Below are 18,540 nucleotides of genomic sequence, written 5' to 3' on the forward strand. Positions count from 1 at the left end.
TATCTGTAGCCAATTTTTAACATTATTTAAACTTAGCATGACCTGTTGACAATTGCTGTTTTTCACATATGCAATTGTGGTAAACTAATATTTAAAATCTTGAAACATTCGCTACTCGTTAGATCATTTCAGCAGTAAAAACAAAAAGAAACTTCAGCAGTAAAAACAAAAACAAAAACTTCAAAAAATGAAGTTTACAGTAAAACTTGTTTTTCATTGTTTTGGATGGCACTTACCTGGCGAGTGCAATCGCACTATATGTTGATATAAAAGAATAATCTCGAAAAGAAGTAATCCATTCGCGAATATCGAATATCTAGGAACCACCTCTTCCTTAAAACCACCAAAGAACACACTTGCTGGTTGCGAACCAGCATTCCTTTGTAATCTAGCTCGGATCAAATCCGTTTAAAATTTGCTAGATCTTCCACTTCACTTTTCAATAAACACCGCACTTCACCCCATGAGTTTTACAATTTTTTTCACCACAATATAAAAAGTTTTTCACACCGCTGCATTCCAGCAAACTTAGCACCAAAAAAAACCACACACTGTTTGCCAGCAGCCCGGAAAACACTTTCGATACTTTAGAAACCGCCGCGACGATCAAAACACGCGAAAAAAAATTCCAACGCGACACGAAATAATCGAACTTTTATTAACAACTCGATTCAAAATAAAAACTGCGCTACGTTTGCTATCGAAGAGAATAAAGAAAGTTCAACACACACCAATACAATAAATCGTGCATCTGTTTGCGCGACGGTTGCTATCGGTGAGAATAAGCTCTGCGCCAAAGCGAGAAAGACAAAAAAAAACCCGAAAGAATATCCCGGCGCCAAAAGAGAAAGACGAAAAAACAGAAATAGAGCGTCCAGCGCACACACCAATGCGAGAGATCGTGTATTTCGAGCGAATCCGCATGAATTTTGAGAGAGATGGGTCCGATGGTCCGAATCGCGTTCCATGAAATCCCAGTCAGAATTTCATGGAACGCGATTCGGACCATCGGACCCATCTCTCTCAAAATTCATGCGGGTTGAACGAAATTCGCTCGAATTATGTGTTGGACGCTCTTTCTTTCGGTTTTTTTCTGTCTTTCTCGCTTTGGCGCAGACCTTATTCTCACCGATAGCAAACGTCGCGCAAACAGATGCACGATTTATTGTATTGGTGTGTGTATTGAACTCTTGTTTATTCTCATCGAAAGCAAACGTAGCGCAAACTTTTTTTTATTTTCAATCGAGTTGTGATTGAAGTTTAATTATTTCGTGTCGCGTTAAAAATTCGCGTGTTTAAAGTAAGAAAATACTGTCGCGGCGGGTTAAAAAGTGTCGAAAGTGTTTTTTCGGCTTCTGGGTGTAATTCGGTGCTATGTTTTCTGTAATGGGGAGTGCAGTAGTGAAAAATTTATAATTTTCATGTGAAAAAAAAAAAGTAAAACCCATGGAAGTTAAGTGCGGTGCATATCATTCGTGAGTGAAACGGAAAATCTAGCGAATTTAAAACGGATTTAATCCGCGCTAGATGATAAAAGAATGCTGGTTGGTAACCAGCAAGTGTGTTGTTTTGGTGTTTGGTGTTTGTGTTTATTCTTCTGCATCTTTAATAAGTGCAATTGCACTCGCCAGGTTAGTGTTTCAGCAAAAAAAAAAATAAACCACAGCAATAATTCCGGCCGGCTGTTTTAGTTGTTATTTTTTTTAGACCGCTTATCGAGTCAATTAAAATATGCATTTAATTGTTAAATGTTAGAGATTTAAAGTTGTTTATTTTCTAGCTCATTTGCGTTTGCTTGACGGAGCAGTGTTTACAATACATATTATTTTCACAGGGTTAAAACAAACTTGTTAGAGGGAGTCATCGCAACACCCGATTTACTGGGGTTAGTATGGTTTGACAATTTTCTGGTTGGGGGTTGTTGGGTTGGGAGCTTGAGTTTGTTTGTATTATTAAGTAATTATTAACTATATTTTTTTCTAAGATAAATCTAAACTAATTTCTAATTACTAGTGACTGAGTTTTCGCATATGTATGACACTGCATTTCACATTGCACCGAGTTATAATTGTTCAATGTGTAGGGCGAAAATTGTCAGTTTTTTTGCAAGCGTTTAATAAAAATGAATCATAAAGTCTTATATGAAACAGGTTGATCAAATTGATTCAATGCAAAATAAGTTTTGTTGTGAAATTTTACTGCACTTCTTTAAATATCTTTTTTTTTTGTCAAAATTAGAGTGACACATTGTTTCTTAGCCACTGTTGAGTGGACTTTTGTTAAATTTCATTTTGAAACATTGATTACAAATCAATGGCAAATTCGTTTTTGCAAACACATAAAAAAAATTAAAACAAAAATGAACTCGCTTTGAAATATCAAAGAGTGCATTTTCTAAAACCAATGCACTTTATAAGAATTGCAAACATGCATAAATCGTTGTAATTTTGAAAAACTTCGTTGTAGAATAAAAAACATTTCGTTAGTTAATCGAATATGCTATTATTTATTTTCACGTAGTTGACGAATAGTCTTGATTCTCAAAAGGATCCTCGATTTTAAAAACTTCACGAAACTTAGACTTGATCGACTGGGCTGGGAATTTTTTGGCTCAGTTTTTGTGTCAATCACATTTGTTTCCTGTAATATTAAAAACTTTTACCCCAATAGCAGTGCATGTTTGTACACAGAAGTTTCCAAGCATGATGCGTGTTTCCGTACCATTGACTTTGCCGCATCTCATAATCGTGGTTAAGAGAGACGGTTTAGAACTTGATTATTTTTTACTGCTGAACTGATCTAGCGAGTATCGAGTGTTTCAAGGTTTTCAATATAAGTTTTACACAATAGCAGTTGAGAAAAACGGCAATTTGTCCAGACCACGCCAAGTTTCAATGATGTTCAAAATTGGCTATAGGTAATATCATGCCAGTATAAGCTTGATGTTTTTTTCTAATTGTCGGCGTTCTAAAAGCAAGATTTCTGTTTTGATTGCTTAGTTTTTAAAATAAATATTACATATTTTGTCTTTCCACCCACAATATGATGATTATTGAAAAAAAAAATAAAATAAAATAAAAAGACCCGAATAAAAACATAATTTACTTTGAATAAAAAGCCCGTGTTAATGCTAATACAAATAATTGAAAGAGGAACAGATATGTTTAGTAAACTTTAATCAGTTAGCTTTTTAAAATCTAGCAAAGTCTATGGGAAACATTGTAAGTTTTATTTTTCTTTTCCATTAAATTCAGTTCCCGAGTTTACTATGATGTTTTTCGCCATTTTCAATTTTCCAAAAATATTTGATTAGCTTAAAATGGGAAACAATCAAAATTACTTTCAGTGTGCTAATCCGATTGGTCCCATTTTTTTTAATTAGCAAAATCTTAAAATATATACTTATTTTTGGATGATCAAGGGAATTTTAAATTTGTTTCTTGAAATCTTTGAAATTATTTACTCGATCATCGGTTATTTTTGTATGCGAAAGTTGCTTGAAATTGAGAATTGAAATTGTTGTCTAACAACTTGTTTCAAGAAAATCATTTTTACGTTTCAGTCGCTTTTTACACGGCGGATACGCGGCGCGTAGAACAAAATGGGAAATCTTTTCTTCTAAACATTCCAAAAGTGGGCAATCAACAAACGCGTTTTTCACTTGAATTTCCCAGAAAAATTTAAATGGTTTTTGGTAATTTTCTCTGATATTCGAGTTCATTCGCAGAATGAAATAACACTGCTTTTTAATTTTCAAACATGATTAAAAACTTTTTACAAGTAAATTTTTTTTACGTGGATTTCAGAATTCACTCGGTATTTTTACGTGGATTTTGAACTTAACGCGTTTTTTGAAGCTAGCCTTTCATGGCAAACGACTTTAGGATATTAGAATTTTTAAGAGCGGTTTTCTTGAAACAGCATTTTTACAGTCGACTGGAATATTGATTCCAGTTTTTGTTTTTTAGGGCTATTACATACCAAAAACGCGTATGTGGGACTTTTGCCAAATTTTTCAAAAAACAAATTAAATGTTCGTTGTTTTTTAAAAACAAAAACGGAAGTGTTTAGGAAACTCTGTCGTAAAAGCGTAGAATACTCTTTTAGAAAAAAAAATGTTCTTGGCCCAGGTGAGCTCAGGTTATGTTGTTCGCTGTTTGACTCGTCATTTTTAAACAATAGTTAGTTAATCTAAAGAGTTCTTAATCTAAAAGACTTCCACAAAAAATGTCCCAGTTTCAAACTTTGCATAGATGTTTCTATGGGCAAAAGACGCATTGGTTTAATTTTTTGAAACACGACTCTTATTTGAGAAGCTATTGAAAAATGCTATATTGAAAAAGTATTGATGGTTATGAATACAGTGATCACCCGATCATATCTCACCCTGTTGATTTTTGGCGTGATAAAATAGGGAAAGTGATAAAATCGGGAAATTTTTAAAATTTATTTCTTTTATTGAAGGTGTTAAATCAATAACTAAATACGTGAAATCAGCGATTATAATTTTTTTTGAAAAATTTATCTGTACAAACATATGAAAAAAGCTACAGTTGTTTTTTCATAAATCGATATATCTGAATAATGACTAAAGATAGAGAAAAGTTATCAAGGGATAAATTTGAGAAAACTGTTTAAGCTTTAAAAAAAATATTTAAAAAATTCAATTTGAGATCCTTTACTGGAAAAAAATTTTCAAAAACAAAAAGTGACAATAAAAAATCGATCATCACTATTTTTTTTAAACATTTTTTTAGATAGATAATTCAGTTGCCTGAAACTTTTCTGAACAAACCTTAAAAAATAAAAAACCTAAAAAAATCGATGTAGAGGTGCAAATATATTACAATTAAGTTTTTTTATTGTTCATGTTTCTGTTTGAATTGGTAAAATCAATTGCTTGCTTTTTTGTAGCGCAGTACCATAAGCAAAATATTAGATGTTCTCACAACACTAAGCTTTGCCGAAGACAGCATGCTGATATCTCTCACATATTGCAACCAGAAAAATCTTAAAATGTAAATAACGATTTTCAATGCATTCTCATAGAAAACTTTATGTTGCTTGCAATTTGTAAGAGATAGAAAAATGATGTATTCCGTAAAGTTTCTTGTTTTGAGATCACCTAATACTTTGCCTAAGACACCAAGCGTCTATCTTTATCTAATGAAAAAGTAAATATTCTATCTCACTTTTAGGAGGATTGATCTTCCAGCTTTCTACATCAAAAGATGCGTTTTCAAATATTTTGAAACTTCTTCGAACATATTATACGGTTAAAATAAACATTTGTATCACTATTCAATTATTCGCACGATAACAGCAAAATGTAACATTGTGCATCGGTTGAATTTTTAATGTAAACTGCATCCAGAATGATACACAGAATTATGAAAAATATCTTAAATATTGAAGCGTGATAGAAAATCAGTTCACCCTGACATTTTTTTAAAGAAATGTTTTATGATGATAAAATCGGGTGAAAAATGTGATAAAATCGGTGGCAGATAAAATCGGGTACAGATATAATCGGGTGATTACTGTATTTTAGAGACAAAATGGTTTGTTTGATTGGTGTGACGTCTTCGGCATACTTGTTGATAATAATTTTGTCTTTCAAAAAAAATATGGAATTTAAACATTAAAAGAACAATTCAAAATTAATTATGGGAAAAACTCTTTTTTTAATAATCTGATTTTTTTTTAATAAAAAATAAAAAAGATTCCCTAAACATTGCGGACTGTCCGGTCATGGAGGAATCAAGAGAAAAAAGTTGTACTGTTAAAAAAAAAAACAATTTATTTTGTATTTTTTTTAAAGTTGCGTCCTTGAAAGATAGTCTGCGTCATTTTGACTGCTCGCTTTCTGCAATGTTGTCCATTTTTTTTGCTAACAGTGCGTTGGTCTTTTCTCATTATTTCTAAAACAATAAAGAAATATTAAAACTTGAATTCTGGGGTGACATTGCGCATTTCGTTTCGAGCAACTCGAATAAAACTAAATGATCGCTGGGGGCGTAATGTTTCGTTTTTCGTATTTTTCCGACTTTGCGGGTTAGATGGGCCGCAGGACAAATGACAATGACAGCTTATTTTAAGCTTAAAGCATAACTGGCAGTATGCGACCTACTCGAAAATAGCGAAAATCGTTCGAATCGAGCTGCGCAATGCCACCCCTGGTTTCTGTTATTTATCGGTGAGGTGACACTGTAATGACCATTCAATGATAATTTAAAGAAAAAAAACCTATTCAATTATTTAGAATTCAGGAGTCATTTCGACGTATGATTATCCTTTTTTTAAAAGTTAAATGAATGTATCAAAGATTAGTTTTTTACGCATATCAAAATATGTTAATAAAATCCAGTAAAAATGATGAACACGAAATAGAGAAAAAACTAGAGTATCGGTAAGGAATTGCATCACATCGACAGAGGTCGCTCTTCGGCAGGTTTTGAATTAGAATGCTGAAAAAAACCGCTGCTGAAGTGTGAAAATCGGGAATTCGCCATGTGATGGAATGTTTACCTTTAAAAAAAAAGTCTAATAGTTTGCAGATAACAATTTTAAACTTGAAAAAAATCGTAATCATAATTGTTTTCGATACGTTTGGCATGTCCAAGTTCTGATCGACACCATTTTCAGGCTCTTGGTACCGCAGTGCCAATTCGTTGAATTAACCCCAATAGTATGCTCGTTTTGCATCGTTTCAAAATTAATTTGAAATCTTTCAAAAGAGTGTCTGAAAACAGTGCTTCAAAACTTTTTGCTTTGTACTTTTTGTCGTTAGTAAACCGGTGATACACCAATGTTACATAATACCTATTCGAAATTGCTGGGTGCATCGAAGTAAGTTGCACTTGGGCAACCTGAAATGATTATTTGAATTACCGCTTTTTGCATTTTTTAAAATAGATACAGGCCAATATCAGTGGAAGTAAAGTATGCGCTCACTATACATATGGCTTTTTACGGTACTAAATACATCTGCATTTATACACTTGTGTTATTTAAAAAAATCGAAAAACTTTTTATTGCATTTTATGAAAGGATATGTACCTTCAGATAAAGCAATAAATATATTCGGATTTTTTCGACTAGAGTATCTTTTCTCAAAATATCATAAACCTCTGAGCAGTAGCACCGATTTGGCTGCTGCGCGCCACACGCCACGAACGATTATCTCGATACTATTTTTTCCAATGTGGCTGTGATAAGCCTGAATTTTAGACAGGCTTGTTTTTAACATTAATAGCGTGCTCGGAACGAAGGAATTTCAATTTAAAGCCACATTTTTTTCCTACCGAAAATTTTTACTAAAATAACGAAACTTTTAAGAAAAACAATCACCATTTTTGTGAAAAAAATAAAGCATGCAAAATCCTCCATTCATGTACATCCAGGGGCGGATTAAGACGAAAGCGAAGCAGGCGGTCGCCTCCTCGTCAATCATATAAGGGCGCTTAATGTGGGAGCGAAAAGATTAAAAAAATCTAAATTCAAACCACAATAATAATTTGAATGTTCGGAAAGTTTAGTTGGTTGGGTGGTTTTCCAGGCTTGCTCATCAAGTCAATAAAAATATGAATTTGTACATTTGATTTTTTATTTTGAAACATCGATTATAAATCAAATTAAAATTCTAGTTTTTTGGAATACTTAAGAAATGGAAACATGCAAAAACCGTTGTATATTTGCTAAACTTGTTCCGTTTTAGAATAAACACCATGTCAATAGTAATGCTGTTTTTACTCTCACGTAGTTGACGGGGAGTCGTGATATTTAAAATGGATGATCTCCTGATCATGAGGGCTTCACGAAACTTAGACTTAATCGACTGAACTGGAAACTATGTTATAAAGTTTCTTTGAGTCAACTGAATTTGTTCATAATTCAAATATATAAATTTTTTTCATTATTTTTAACTGCTGAACTGATCTAGAAAGTAAAGAGTGGTTGGAGATTTTTTATATAAGTTTTACAAATAGCACTTGGGCAAAGCGACAATTGTCAACAGAACATACTAAGTTTTAGTAAAGTTCAAAATTTATTACTGTTATTATCATGTTGGCATAAGCTTGTCGGTGTTCCAAGAACATTCCCAAAATTTTAGACTGTCGTGATTCATCATTATTGGATTTCTGTTTTGCTTGCTTATAAAGACTTGGTTTTTTTTTAAACAAATATTACATATTTTATATTTCCAGCCACAATATAATTGACAAAGTTAGAAAGACTTATTTAAAAAAGAAATTTACTGTGTTAATGCTAATATAAGTTATGAGGAGTTATACAGTCAGGTTTTTTTACGCGGTGTTTTTATACGCGAATTTTTTTACCAGTTTTTTACGCAGGTTTTTGAATTAACGCGGTTTTTTAGCCGGATTTTTTAATTAACGCGGTTTTTTTACGCGGATTTTCGAATTAACGCGGTTTTACTTACGCGGTTTTTTACGAGGTTCGTATCTTTCGCGTAAAAAAATCTGACTGCATAAATTATATAAATTAAAGGACAAAAGATATATTGATAAAAGTTTTATTTATTAGCTTTCTAAACTGTAGCAAAGCTAAAAAATGGGGAAAAATCTATGTTTTGTTTTTCTTTCCCATGAAATTTATTGGATATCAGCTACCGAATTTATTCTGACGGTTTCTTTCACAATTGCAAACGTTCATAAAAATTGAAAAGAGTTTAAAATTAGAAAAATTTAAATCTACTTTGGTTACATATTTATTTTGGTTGAATGAATAAATGTTAATTTGTTTTGGACATCTTTGAAACTTTTTACTTGACCATCACTCATTTTTGTATGAAAATGTTTTTTTTTGCTTGGAATTGAGAATTAGTTTTGTTGTCTAACATATTGTGTTTGGAGATCTTATTTTTTCTAGTTCAAAACCACTTTTTGCGCGAGGGATACGTGGTGCATGGAACAAACATGAAAACTCCAGAATCAATGTTAATGTTAATTTCGAAACTGTTCTAAGTACTTGAAAAAGCAACTAAATAGCAGAGTCAATTTCACCTGTGAAATGAACGAAACGAAACAAAATTTAGGACAAAAAAGGTCAAATAAAATAAGTTATTTTCCAGAAATTTAATTTGGGAAATTTCGCCGACGTTCTCATCATCAAAACAATTTTTGGAATGGCCGACTTATTAAGAATTTGTTGTAGAAAAAATCACGCAAAAATTTGCGTAAAAAGCTATTTCAGTGTATTTCTGAACGAAAAACCAAGACAGTTTCAAACGGATTTTGTAAATATGAGCTCCTATTTTAAACAGTTTATTAAATTGTTTAATGAATAGATAAAGGAAGAAAAATTAAATTGGACATATATATTTTTTTTTTTGAAATTTATGACAGAACAAAATTTCATTGTTCAAAAATTTCCCTACATTTACAAACTTTAATAAAAGCGGATGCCAAATAAAACAAAAATCATTTAACACTTCTGAATTCTTTAGAGAGAATACTACCGTTTCAATTTCAAAAACTCGATTGTTCTAGGACTAGGTGAGGTTAGGTTAAGATGCCCCGTCGATTTCAATCGTTATTTTTAAAACATCAACTTTGACACCATCTAAAGATAAACCACTTGCAAATAATCCTCAAAGGATGCATTTAACTGAATGACAATATAACTTGAGTACCGGTAGAAAATTGCATTACGTCAGCAGCGGTCGCTCTCCAGCAGGTTTTGCATTCGAATGCTGTTGAAAAGGAGCCGAAGAAAACCGCTGCTGAAGTATTCCAAAACCCTACATATTTTTTTACATTTTCGCAAAGAGCTGAATGTGACGTTTAAACTAACAGAGTTGTGATTGTTTATATTACAGCAGAAATTATTTTGGTTCAGAATAAAAGCATAGAAAAACAAACACATTTTTTAGGAATGTTTGATACATGGATCGAAATTATTACCATTCATAGAAATGCAAATGTATAAACCTGCAAATCTGCTGCTTGTGATTTAAATCAAGTTGAATTTGATCGCTTTTCGAAATTTTTTGGATCGCGAAAGTTCAGATAGCTATGTTCTCTCTTCGGACCACACCCTTTGGAATCCAGGTCCGATGTCAAATACAACTATTGATATAAATTGAAAAATGAAGGGAGGTTTAGAAAATCTGAATCTGATGAAGGGAGGCGTTAAAAACAGTTTTCGCCTGCAGCTCAAATCACTCTTTGTCCGCCTCTGTGTACAGCGTAAAGGTACAACCTACAGGGTTTGTTTGTTTGTTTTTTTTTTTTATGTTTTGTTTTTGTGTTTCTGATAAGTAGTTCTTTCTGTAACATGCTCACCGCGAGAGACGTTGGAATCATGTTTTTGGTACAATGACTGCTGTGACTAGTTTTTTTTTTCGAAAGTTTTTGATCAAATGATATGCGTAAATAAATATGCATTTACTTTTCTAAAATATAATGTTTGTCTACACCAACAGAAATAATTTTTATCTATCGCGAGAACAAGTGCATAACCTTCTGAGACAGGAGCTGCGTGGCCGCAAGGTTTTAGAGTCTGCTTTGTTAAGCTTTGTCGGTCGATATCAAAAATGAATAAACATGGGTTTATTCTCAGGCTCCCCCATCACTTACTTTTTCTTTACGTTCAATTCTATAATACCTTTGTGTGAATTTCCCTTAACAAAAATATAACTTGATTTTAGTTGAAAAGTTTTGCAGTTTTAGAAATATCTTGCATTCATTCCTAGGGTCCAATGAAAAACAATAAGAAAGGTGAGTACGATCAGCCAATCTACTTGTTTCGGGAAAAAACACGTTTAAAAGTACGTGGTCCCATAAGCTTTTTTACTGGTTAGTGGAACAAAATGCTTTATGAGATGATAGTTTACGACATCAAATGTTCAAAATTTTGAGTTGTGTCATTAACCGACGATATAGTGGTATATTCACTTCTTCACAATGCACTTCGTTTGGAGATAAACACTCTGGCGATACGCTACAGTTTTCAAGGAATCATTTGAATTCTTGGAAAGCTGTGAATTGACTTTTACTCTTATCCAGCAAACTTTTTTACTACCGGAAACACCCGACTTTGCAGTGTAAGTAAGTAAGAAAATAATTGCAAGTGATGAATAAAATTTATTTTTTTGTCATTATGAATAGCTTCATGTTAATTACGAGCGAGATCTGTACGCGGCCGTAGTCACAGGAAGCTGAGGTCTATACCGGGTGCGCTTGAAGCTTCCAATGCCGAACTTGAGTGAAACATACCAGCACGAGAGCATGAAAGAGGTTTGTTTTACTTTTTGTGTGTGTGTGTTTTTTTTTTTGTTTTTTTTTTACCAGAGTAAATCCTAATCCAGAGACTGCTGCTGCTGGACTACTGCTGCTGTTGGGACCACTGTTGCTGCTGGGACTATTGCTACTGCTGCTGGGACTATTGCTACTGCTGCTGGGACTATTGCTACTGCTGCTGGGACTGCTGCCGAATTGTTGCCTCCAAGCAGTTCTGTGGAAACTCTAGGTACAACTATTACTACATGGTCCAACGATCAACTGTAAAGCTCAGAAATATTCAAAGGGATCGGTAAACTTGCTTCAGCGGGAGAACCTGGGTAAAAATTCAATGTTTCCGTTATGAGAACAATTGCTTATTTTTTCCCTTTATTCTACTTCTTAGACTGATTCGAAAAATTAAGCGATTGCGACATCGATCGGGCAAGCAAGCCTACACAATCGGAACGCTGCATTCATACACATATCCTGTTGTTACGAGGAAATGATTTATTTAAAGAACAAACAAAATAAAATTCAATGTAATCTAATGTACGCTTTTCCAAATGATAGAATGATCAAAATAAACAAAAAGAATAAAAACTCAAATTATTGTAAACTTTTTTTTTAAATGATTACAATACCCTTGCTAACAAGTCTAGCGTAGTAGTCAAGTTTATTCACTTTGCTCGTGTACCGTCAGTGTTTGACGGTAGGTTTGGTTTCTCTTGCTCCAGTCATATATATAAAGTTTATGTACGAATTAGAATAACAGAGTTCAGCTATTCTCACTGCTTTCGGGCAGTGTCCAAGCTGTGACGTGAATGCAAAAAAAAAACGAAAATATTTCAATGCCACATAGTCACATCTTCGCAAGTTGCTGCCATGCACTCTCCGGAAAGCACAAAATATCGTCGACAACGATATTTTTCATTCGCACGGCGACAACACGGCACTGTCCCGGACATTGCACAGCGGCTTGGTGTGAATTCGTTCGAAATAGCACTGTATTAATAATTAGAGCAGGGGCGACTCGTCCATAGGTGCAACCTGTGCATTGCACATGGGAACGCCTTGCAAAAAATATATCTAAATCGCAAATTTATATTAATATTTTATTGGTTTTTAGTTTCACTTTCAAATAGTAACAAATAGAATGACTTGCGTAATTATGCGAACATGATTGTGATAACTTCCTCAAACTGCGATTTTCAAAATTTGTAGTTGAACAGGTAGGTTCAAAAGCCATGAGTCGCCCCTGAATTAGAGACACCTCACCACTTCGGCTGTCGCACCTGAATATTAGACTGGGACATGGTAATATGGGAAAAAAGCGATGGTGTTATTTTTTCGCTCCCATGCACTTTTCGTGTTCCTTATGGGTCCTACAATAACTGTGTAACTTTTCAAATCGATCGGTGAAACGCCCGATTTGCGCCGGATTTTCAAAGCTTCCATACGATTTTATATGGGAAAAACCACTTTTTCAAAACTTTTTCTATAGAGATGTCCACTTGGCTCCTAAAAATATATCAATACATGATATTTATAGGAAATTTTCCTGGGGGGGAATTTTCCTGGGAAAAACTCTTCTGAAGACCGCAAAGCGCTACCTTGCTTGTGAAAAAAGATATTCACCCCCGACTAATTGAATATCTGACGGACGGCTCTCCATTGAATTTTACTAGCAATACTGCTGCAGCATGCTGCTGTTGCAAATTCAACCATGTGCTGAGAAATGATATCGCTTAAATTTATCTTGGAGGCTTCCCCGGAGATACTATGAGCAAAAATCACACTTTAAAAATAATTTCCACGCAAAATTATTTCTCATACTTAAGCGAGTTTGCAATAGCAGCATGCTGTAGCAGTGTTGCTGGAATATTTCAAAGGTGAGCCGTCCGTCAGACATTCAATCAGTTTGGGGTGAATAGCTGTTTCTACAAGCATCGTAGCGCCTTACGGTCTTCAGGAGAGTTTTTTCCAGGAAAATTTCCTACAAATATCATGCATTGATATTTTTTTGAAAGCCAACTTTACATCTCTAGAGAATAAGTAAAAAGTGGATTTTCCCATATAAAATCGTAGGGAAACTCTAAAAATCGGACGCAAATCGGGCGTTTCACCGATCGATCTGAAAAGTTACACAGTTGTTATGGGACCCATTAGGAACACGAAAAGTGCATGGGAGCTAACAATTATTTTTCGCCCCACCCTACTGGATATGCGAATGACCTACGCAATTGAAACAAAGCGGAATTTTTTTTATGATACATAAATTGGAACTATGCTGTGATACACCCGAAACACGCGACCCAGTGAATCGTTGTAGGCTTTGCAGACAAAACAGTTAAGTTTAAATGTGTGAAGATTTTCTTAGCTTTAAAATTTCAAATTTATTTAAAATATGAACATAAAACTATAAAATGTCTGTGCCGTTTTAAGAAAATTGCACACCCTGATTAGCTGAAGAATGAATAAATAATGAAAATAATGTTGTTTCTCCTTGTTCATGAGCTCAAAAACCTGCAACTTTGTGATATTGATACACTCTTTTTAATTATTCTAAAATAAAAAAATGGCAAACAATGTCAATTGATCAAACCTTCCGAACAATCAATTACTTCTTATACACTGGCGGTAGTTTAAACCCGATTCATTTAATAAAATCAATTATATCAAAATCAATCAATATTTCTCTGTCGCATTAACACAACTCACTTGAGAAATACTCATATTCAATTTTATTTTGCGATTAGGGCTGCTCTACAGAAACTGCTTTTGACAGTATTGAAATTATTGGCCAAATACCACTTTAGGCTATATTCCTGATACCGGAGTCGTCATTTTGGAGTTCGAAATTGCTATTGGGAATGATTTCTGGCCTCTGGGCATAATCTTGTTCCTGAAAATACTAAGATTGGATTGTATTTGACCACCATGGGATGTTCGCCAGAAGCCGGAAAATACCGTCACATAATTAAATATGGCAGCTGGAGTTGATATGGGATGACCAGTTAGGGTTGTTTTTTATCATTCTTAAGTTTAGGTCTAATAATCTGCAAGATCAATCACGATTGCTACAATGTTTGTAGTTACGTATTTGATGGACATAGCATCATGTGTCTGAGATGTGAGGCACACATTTATTTGTCATATGTTATACCGTTCTAGCTGAAAATCAAAAACAATGACTTGCGACGTTAGATTTTTTTTACCTTATGCACAATGCGCATAATGTCGTATATAATGCACCGTTAAGCGTAAAAAGCGTGTAAAAACTGCATTTATTCAAAAATCCGCGTGAAAAAAATCGTGAAAAATGCAAAAAAAAACTGACTAGTGTGTAAAATATGGATATTTAAAAACATCACATTTGAATCAAACAATTTGATGTGATTAATATTTATCAATTTTACGTAGTTTTATGAACAATTTCTCATTTTCTATTCATCAGAATAAATTATTTGCAATATATTTCCATATTTTCATCATTTGTCAGATATCCTCAAATTCCATTCCCAAGCATTACCGAACCTCTTTATTCAAAAAAGCACTTATCATCGCTTTGAATTTCATGTTTGAGCCGAATTACGCATTAAATATCATGATTATGAATGTTATATGTAGTGAATAATATCTAAGTTTTAGTAATCAGCTACCTGTTGTTTCTTCTCAAATGTCTTTTCTAAACAAGCACAATCATGTTTCACGTAGTTTTGTAAATAATATCTCAAGTTTTAATAGTCAGATACCTACTATTTCTCTTCAAGAATCTTTCAGAACATTTTAATGTAGAAAAAATCACATGTCATTGTGAATTATATCTTTAGTAATCAGATACCTATTATTTCTCCTCAAATGTCTCGTCTGAATATCGATATACAAAAACACATCCCATTGCTTTGAATTCCGAATTATAGCTGAAAGCTAAAGGTTGAATGGAAAAAAGTCAGGTTTTATGTATGTTTTACGTTATGTGAATGATATCACAATTTTTATTATTAGAAAACCCTAACTGTTTCACAAATTTATTGCTTCGACCTCTACGAATATTTCTTGCGATGAAACTTACATGTCATCGCTTACTTTTTTGATTTAGAACGATGTAAAATCTTGGTACTTATTGTGTACCTTAGAAACGGCGGGAACAGTATGAATAAGATCTGCGTTACGTAATTCTATTTTTATATAGTAGATAAAAATAATTAATCATGGACCATCCTAAAAATGAAGCGCTCTAGTTCAATACTGCAATATCAAACCAAAGCAACCTGCACATCGCCGTTGCTGCGTCGCACACAATGAGGTTTGAATCGCACAGCCCCGCCTCCACGTTTTACGTTATGTGAATAATATCCCCATTTTTATTATTAAGAAACCCTAAATGTTTCACGAATATATTGCTTTAAACACTACGAATATTTTCTTGCAATAAAACGTACATGTAACCGCTTACTTTCTTTATTTAAAATGTTGGTTCTTATTGTGCACCTTAGTAACGGCGGGGATAATATCAATAAAATCTGCGTTACGTACATCCATTTTTATACAGTGGATAAAAATAATTAATCATGAACCATCCAATAAATGAAGCGCTCTAATCCAATACTACGCTATCAAAATAATCAAAACAAAGCAACCTGCACATCGTTGTTGCTGCATCGCACACAATGATGTTTGAATCGCACAGCCCCGCCACCACGTTTTACGTTATGTGAATGATATCAGAATTTTTATTATTAAGAAAACCCCAAATGTTTCACAAATATATTGCTTCGAACTCTACGAATATTTTCTTGTAATAAAATGTACATGTCACCGCTTACTTTCTTGATTTAAAACGATTTAAAATGATGGTGCTTATTGTGCACTTCAGTGACGGCGGGAATAATATCAATAAAATCTTCGTTACGTAAATCCATTTTTAAATAGTGGATAAAAATAATTAATCATGAACCATCCAATAAATGAAGCGCTCTAATCCAATACTACGCTATCAAAATAATCAAAACAAAGCAACCTGCACATCGTTGTTGCTGCATCGCACACAATGATGTTTGAATCGCACAGCCCCGCCACCACGTTTTACGTTATGTGAATGATATCAGAATTTTTATTATTAAGAAAACCCCAAATGTTTCACAAATATATTGCTTCGAACTCTACGAATATTTTCTTGTAATAAAATGTACATGTCACCGCTTACTTTCTTGATTTAAAACGATTTAAAATGATGGTGCTTATTGTGCACTTCAGTGACGGCGGGTATAATATCAATAAAATCTTCGTTACGTAAATCCATTTTTAAATAGTGGATAAAAATAATTAATCATGCACCATCCTTAAATAAATGAAGCGCTCTAATCCAATACCGCGCTATCAAAATAATCAAAACAGAACAACCTGCACACCGCCGCTGCTGCGTCGCATACAATGAGGCTTGAATCGCACACCCCGCCATCGTGATCTCGTTGCGGCAGGAGAAGTTTGGTTGTGTTTGTTTTGACCAAGTCCGCATGCCAGCCGCACCGGACTTGCTTCAAAACAAACACAACTAAACTTCCCTCTCGCCCGCGACGCACGAAGACGAATGAACCCCTAGGAGCGAATGAACCCTGGTCCGACATTTTTGTTGCATTTGAGCACGACATCGGACCGATGTTGAGCTAAATGTCGACCCGTTGTTGGACCGATCTATCGGAGAATCGGACGCGAATTGGTCCGACATCGGCCCGACAATTCTTACTGGGATTCTGACTGGGTGGGATCAAGCACTAGCGCGCACTCTCGTGCGGCACATTTCCCAGTAAGAATTGTCGGGCCGATGTCGGACCAATTCGCGTCCGATTCTCCGATAGATCGGTCCGACAACGGGTGGACATTTGGCTCAACATCGGTCCGATATCGTGCTCAAATGCAACAAAAATGTCGGACCAGGGTTCATTCGCTCCTAGGGGTTCATTCGCCTTCGTGCGTCGCGGGCGAGAGGGAAGTTTAGTTGTGTTTGTTTTGAAGCAAGTCCGGTGCGGCTGGCATGCGGACTTGGTCAAAACAAACACAACCAAACTTCTCCTGCCGCAAAGAGATCACGATGGCGGGGTGTGCGATTCAATCTTCATTGTATGCGACGCAGCAACGGCGGTGTGCAGGTTGCTTTGTTTTGATTATTTTGATAGCGCGGTTTTGGATTAGAGCGCTTCATTTATTTTAGGATGGTGCATGATTAATTATATTTATCCACTATACAAAAATGGATTTACGTAACGCAGATTTTATTAATATTATTCCCGCCGTTACTGAGGTGCACAATAAGCACCATCATTTTAAATCAAGAAAGTAAGCGGTGACATGTGCGTTTTATTGCAATAAAATATTTGTAGAGTTCGGAACAATATATTTGTGAAACATTTAGGGTTTCTTAATAATAAAAATTGTGATATCATTCACATAACGTAAAACGTGGTGGCGGGGCTGTGCGATTCAAACCTCATTGTGTGCGATGCAACTACGGCGATGTGCAGGTTGCTTAATTTTGATTATTTTGATAGCGCAGTGTTGGATTAGAGCGCTTAATTTATTTTAGGATGGTGCATGATTAATTATTTTATTCCACTATATAAAAATGGATTTACGTAACGCAGATTTTATTGATGTTATTTCCGCCGTTACCGAGGTGCACAATAAGCACCATCATTTTAAATCGTTTAAAATCAAGAAAGTAAGCGGTGACATGTACGTTTTATTGCAAGAAAATATTCGTTGAGTTCAAAACAATATATTTGTGAAACATTTAGGGCTTCTAAATTATAAAAATTGTGATATCAGTCGCATAATGTAAAACGTGGTGGCGGGGCTGTGCAATTTATACCTAGTGGTATGCGACACAGCAGCGGCGGTGTACAGATTGCTTTGTTTTGATTATTTTTATAGCGCAGTATTGAATTAGAGGGCTTCATTCATACGATGCTTCATGATTAATCTACTATATTAAAATGGAATTACGTAATGCAGATCTTATTGATATCATTCCCGCCATTTTTGAGGTGCAATGGTAATGGTAATTATTTTAAATCGTTCTAAGTCATAAAAGTAAGCTGTGACGTGTACGTTCTATTGCAAATAATATTCGTAGAGTTCGAAACAATATATTTGTAAAACATTTAGGGTTTCTCAATAATAAAAATTGTTTTATTATTCACATAACGTAAAACGTGGTGACGGGGCTATGCGATTCAAACCTCGTTATGTGCGATGCAGCAACGGCGATGTAGCTTTGTTTGTTTTGATTATACAG

The sequence above is a fragment of the Wyeomyia smithii genome, chromosome 2 (genome assembly GCF_029784165.1).
Source record: "Wyeomyia smithii strain HCP4-BCI-WySm-NY-G18 chromosome 2, ASM2978416v1, whole genome shotgun sequence".
NCBI lineage: Eukaryota > Metazoa > Arthropoda > Insecta > Diptera > Culicidae > Wyeomyia > Wyeomyia smithii.